Source organism: Stegostoma tigrinum, chromosome 4 (genome assembly GCF_030684315.1).
Source record: "Stegostoma tigrinum isolate sSteTig4 chromosome 4, sSteTig4.hap1, whole genome shotgun sequence".
In the NCBI taxonomy this organism is placed as follows: domain Eukaryota; kingdom Metazoa; phylum Chordata; class Chondrichthyes; order Orectolobiformes; family Stegostomatidae; genus Stegostoma; species Stegostoma tigrinum.
This window is the reverse complement of record NC_081357.1, coordinates 28,229,635-28,235,761: the sequence shown is the minus strand read 5'-3', so window position 1 is coordinate 28,235,761 and position 6,127 is coordinate 28,229,635.

The following is a 6,127-nucleotide window of genomic DNA, read 5'->3' as shown; positions in this document are numbered from 1 at the left end:
GATCTGTTCATAGGTATTTGTGTCGAAAGCCAGCAAGACATGGATCCCAACGTAAATGGCAGAATTATTTGCCGATGTCCTCCGAGATGGAGCATGTGAGACTAGGTTGAGGCTATCTCATTGTGACAACAGTCGGCATTTTACTAAAGAAAGGAGAGGCAGGAGGACAGGGGCTGTTTACTTCGAAAGATTGTGCCAAAACCTCTCATGAGAATATACATTGCTATCAGTACTTTTCACAGAATAAACGCCACTGAAAGCAGTCATGTCACTGAATAGGTAGTGTTTATTCTCCATTGGAGCCTCCTCTCACGTCGTCTCACCCTATCAGCATATCTCTCTGTTCCATTCTCACCCACGGACTTCATTATTCACTTCGACTGCTTATACTTCATTTTGGACTCCCTCGTAAGTGAAAATTTAAGATGAAATAATCTACATTCATGCCTGAGTTTCCCCCAACTGCAGATCAATTATGCTGGCATTCCTTCAGTAGTTAGACCAGTTGCCAGTGAATTCTCAGAATACAGAGAAGAAACTCACTCCCCACCCCAAGCAGCCCTTCTTGAGCTTCCAACCCCTTTCAAATGTCCCTTCACGATTTTTCATCCTTTTCTGACCAGCCCTTACTGATCATGTCACTGGGTCCCTTGGGAAGATCACACTCCAGTCTATCAGACAGCACCCAAATTGATGACTTACCAGTAGAAATGCTGCAGAGTTTTGGTTCCAACCTCTCACCATTTAAGAAATGTGGAAAGTGCATAACTTTACACACACATATTCTCTCTCATAGAGTTGTACAGCATGGTAATAGACCCTTCAATCCATCTTGACTGCGATGACCAGGTATCCTAAACTGATCTGATCCCATTTGCCAACATTTTGTCTATATCCCTTTAAATCTTTAGTATTCATATACACATCCAGATGCCTTTTAAATTCTGTAATAGTACCCTCCTCCACCACTTTCTCTGCCAGCTCCTTTCATACATGCACCATCCTCTGCATTAAAAATTTGCCCCTTGGGTCCCTTTTAAATTTTTCCCCTCCCACCTTAAACCTATGCTCTCTAATTTTGGACTCCCATACCCTAGGGAAAAGAATCTTGGCTACTCACCGTATCCATGGCACTCATAGTTTCTTAGACCTCTGTAATCCCTCAGCTTCTGAATTTCCAAGGAAAAATCCCCAGCCTATTCAGCCTCTTCCCTAAAGCTCAAATCTTCCAACCTTAGCAACGTCTTTGTAAATATTTTCAAGGTTAACAACATCTTTCCTATAGTAGGGAAGCCAGAACTGACTGCAATATTCCAAAAGTGGTCTAACTAATGTCCAACTTTCTGGGTTATTCACTGAGACTGTTTGAGTTTCTTGTTCCCTGTGGACAGATAACTGAAACTTGCGTGACTGGGATTGCTAGATAGAAGCTGGTTAAGGCTATTACAGAGAATGAAGTTAATTACAGATTGTTCATGATCTGATAGAGTAGCAGAATAGGCTTTCAGATGAACTAGCTTATTCCCGTTCATACTGTCCTTGAAATGCGGGCTTTCCAAGTGTTTTCTCATCTGAAACCCTGCAACAGGTTGGTGCGCACAGAATAGTGTGCAGTGAAATGAAAGTAATTCTCTCAGTTTGGAAAGAGGACATCTTTATAAAATGTATGTTTGTTTCACACAGTCTCTTTCTCAAAAAACTTTGTATTTTTTAAATATTTACCTTCTATTTTATTTCAAGGACATATTAAACTGTTGTAAAGCATAAACTGGAGCTGACAAACTCAGCTCTGCCCATATGCACTCAGATATCCAGCGTTCAGATGTCTAAACGGATGACCGTTCTGACTGACAGTCTCCGACAATGATTGAAACAGGATGGTTCTCAGTTGGTTTAACCTTTCTGGGTTTTGGCACTCTGGAGGACTGTATTTCCTGTGCCTTAAACTGGACTAAGCAAATTCCTCTTCATCCCTGAGCTAAATATCGAATTGTTATTCTGATACTACATCATCTGGTTGTAGAGTCACCAGCCAATGGCAGCATCTACACTCATCCTGTCATGTTTCAATATAGCCTCCCCTGATACTTAAAACTCTTGGAATGGAGACCCAGTCTTCTCATAAAACCATCCCACTATCCCAGGGATTAATCTGGTGAATCTCCACTGCACTCCACCTAGGGCACGTGTTATCCTTCCTTGGATACATAGACCAAAAATGAGCAAAATACTCCCAAGTGAGACCATAATATATAGCAGTAGAATTAGGCCATTCAGCCCATTGAGTCTGCTTCACCATTATCTACCGCAGTGGGCTGTGGAAGCTCAATCATTGAGCATGATCAAGAAACCAATCCATAGATTTTCTGGAGACTAACTACAACAAGGGTTATGGAGACTGGATGATCAACCATGATCTAATTGATTAGCAGAACAGACTCAATGGTCTGAATGGACTACTCCAATTGCTATGTTCCTATTCTCAGATTCTCCGATGCTTTCAGTTTAATGCAGAAACCTTGTGTTTCTTGTGCTAGACTAGGATTGTTCAGCTGGAGTCGATCCTTGTTTGCTCAACCCATACAGGCATTTGTTTTCAGAGTGAGAAGACCGCATTGTGCAGACCTATCTCCACTGCCAGTATATACCCAGCAGCCGTGCTTTTTACAGGTTCCTGAAGATGTCACAGCAACAATGAATACAGGGACTTTTCATATTCATCTTTAAATATCCATAGTAAAGTTTGCAAATAGAAAATGTCTGACAGACCTATAAACTCAAATAGATTTTAATAATAGAGCATTAATGTTGGAGGAAGAGGTTCTCTAGGTCTGGCTGGGGGACCCATAGAAAACAGACCATTCTTATGGGTATCCACTCCAACTGAAAATACTGTGCAAGCTTCTGGTAGCTGACTCAGAGTCACAATCCCCCAGTATTTTTTTGGTTGCTGAGTTTTTTTTCTGGTGGCTGAGGAAAGCTGGCAAAAGGTGAGAACATCTTCCTGATAATGAGTCTGCAAATTCAGCACAGGTAACAGTAGAAACCACCCTTTTAGCAATGGATAGTCAGTGCCCCTGCCAATGTGCTTTCAAAGCGGGCAGAGGGCACCTAAAGTATCGTGGGTACTAGGCCTACCATTTTCCACCCCTCCCCCCCCCGCCTAGTTTGTTATAGAACATAGAACAGTAGAGCACAGAACAGGCCCTTCAGCCCACAATGTTTTGCCGACCATTGATCCTCATGAATGCACCCTCAAATTTCTGTGACCATATGCATGTCCACCAGTCTCTTAAATGTCCCCAATGACCTTGCTTCCACAACTGCTGCTGGCAACGCATTCCATGCTCTCACAACTCTCTGTGTAAAGAACCCGCCTCTGACATCCCCTCTATACTTTCCCCCAACCGGCTTAAAACTATGACCCCTCGTGTTAGTGATAATGGGAACTGCAGATGCTGGAGAATCCAAGATAATGAAATGTGAGGCTGGATGAACACAGCAGGCCAAGCAGCATCTCAGGAGCACAAAAGCTGACGTTTCGGGCCTAGACCCTTCATCAGAGAGGGGGATGGGGTGAGGGTTCTGGAATAAATAGGGAGAGAGGGGGAGGCGGACCGAAGATGGAGAGAAAAGAAGATAGGTGGAGAGGAGAGTATAGGTGGGGAGGTAGGGAGGGGATAGGTCAGTCCAGAGAAGACGGACAGGTCAAGGAGGTGGGATGAGGTTAGTAGGTAGGAGATGGAGGTGCGGCTTGGGGTGGGAGGAAGGGATGGGTGAGAGGAAGAACAGGTTAGGGAGGCAGAGACAGGTTGGACTGGTTTTGGGATGCAGTGGGTGGAGGGAAAGAGCTGAGCTGGCTGTGTGGTGCAGTGGGGGGAGGGGATGAGCTGGGCTGGTTTTGGGATGCGGTGGGGGAAGTGGAGATTTTGAAGCTGGTGAAGTCCACATTGATACCATTGGGCTGCAGGGATCCCAAGTGGAATATGAGTTGCTGTTCCTGCAACCTTCGGGTGGCATCATTGTGGCACTGCAGGAGGCCCATGATGGACATGTCATCTAAAGAATGGGAAGGGGAGTGGAAATGGTTTGCGACTGGGAGGTGCAGTTGTTTATTGTGAACCGAGCGGAGGTGTTCTGCAAAGTGGTCCCCAAGCCTCCGTTTGGTTTCCCCAATGTAGAGGAAGCCACACCGGGTACAGTGGATGCAGTATACCACATTGGCAGATGTGCACGTGAACCTCTGCTTAATGTGGGAAGTCATCTTGGGGCCTGGGATAGGGGTGAGGGAGGAGGTGTGGGGGCAAGTGTAGCATTTCCTGCGGTTGCAGGGGAAGGTGCCGTGTGTGGTGGGGTTGGAGGGCAGTGTGGAGTGAACAAGGGAGTCGCGGAGAGAGTGGTCTCATGTTAGCCATTTCTGCCCTGGGAAATAGTCTCTGGCTATCAACGCTATCTATGCCTCTCATTCTCTTGTATACCTCAATTAGGTCCCCTCTCCTCCTCCTTTTCTCCAGTGAAAAAAGTCCAAGCTCAGTCAACCTCTCTTGATAAGATAAGCCCTCCAGTCCAGGCAGCATCCTGGTATACCTCCTCTGAACCCTTTCCCAAGCCTCCACATCTTTCCTATAATAGGGCGACCAGAACTGGATGCAGTATTCCAAGTGCGGTCTAACCAAAGTTTTATAGAGCTGCAACAAGATCTCACGACTCTTAAACTCAATCCCCCTGCTAATGAAAGCCAAAACACCATATGCTTTCTTAACAACCCTGTCCACTTAGGTGGCCATTTTAAGGGATCTATATATCTGCACACCAAGATCCCTCTGTTCCTCCACACTGCCAAGAATCCTATCCTTAATCCTGTACTCAGCTTTCAAATTCAACCTTCCAAAATGCATCACCTCGCATTTATCCAGGTTGAACTCCATCTGCCACCTCTCAGCCCATCTCTGCATCCTGTCAATGTCCCGCTGCAGCCAACAACTGGCCTCTATACTGTCAACGACACCTCCACCCTTCGTGTCATCTGCAAACTTGTTGACCCATCCTTCAATCCCCTCATCCAAGTCATTAATAAAAATTACAAACAGTAGAGGCCCAAGGACAGAGCCCTGTGGAACCCCACTCACCACTGACTTCCAGGCAGAATATTTTCCTTCTACTACCACTCGCTGTCTTCTGTTGGCCAGCCAATTCTGTATCCAGACAGCTAAATTCCCCTGTATCCCATTCCTCCTGACCTTCTGAATGAGCCTACCATGGGGAACCTTATCAAATGCCTTGCTGAAGTCCATATACACCACATCCACAGCTCGACCCTCATCAACGTTTCTAGTCACATCCTGAAAGAACTCGATGAGGTTTGTGAGGCATGACCTACCCCTCACAAAGCCGTGTTGACTGCATTTAATCAAGCCATGCTCTTCCAGATGGTCATAAATCCTATCCCTCAGAATTCTTTCTAACACCCTGCAGACGACATGATACTGTAATAAGTTGAATGGCTGGATGGCATAATCAGAAGGTCTCTCATCATATTTAAATAAATACCTAGGGGTCAAATGAACTAGTTGACAAACCAATTGATCCTGATAAGACACTGCCCATGAGAAAAGACAGTTGGCATGTGTAGGCAGGCAGGGATTCAGCAGACTGTTTTATATTTAGAAGGCCAAGAAGAAAGCCAGGTGTTACCTTCAGGGAATGCCCATTGTGAATTGGGGCAACCCCTGTGGAGATTGTAACCCCTTCGGTTCCTACTTGCCTGCTCTCCAAATACCCAGGCTACTCACTGACTTACTTTCCAGAGAGATCTGCCTGTGGCATCTGGTGCAGTGCCAACAGCAGGAGCTGCAGCAAAATGGATGCACAGCTCCTGCATTGGACAAACCATTTCACACAAAAATTAGGTGCCTTAAGTAGCCCACTCGCCTCCTCAAAGCTGTTCTGCCATTTGCTGAGATCTTAGCTGGTCTGATTTCCACCGACAACAGATCAATATTCAGAGCTTCCTTCTCTTTCGATTCCTTTCCTCAGCTCCCACTCATGATTATATTGAAACGTTCAAGTGGAGTGTGATTTTTAAAAATTGACACTTTCTATGTCAGCCTTTCTAATAGTTGTTCCT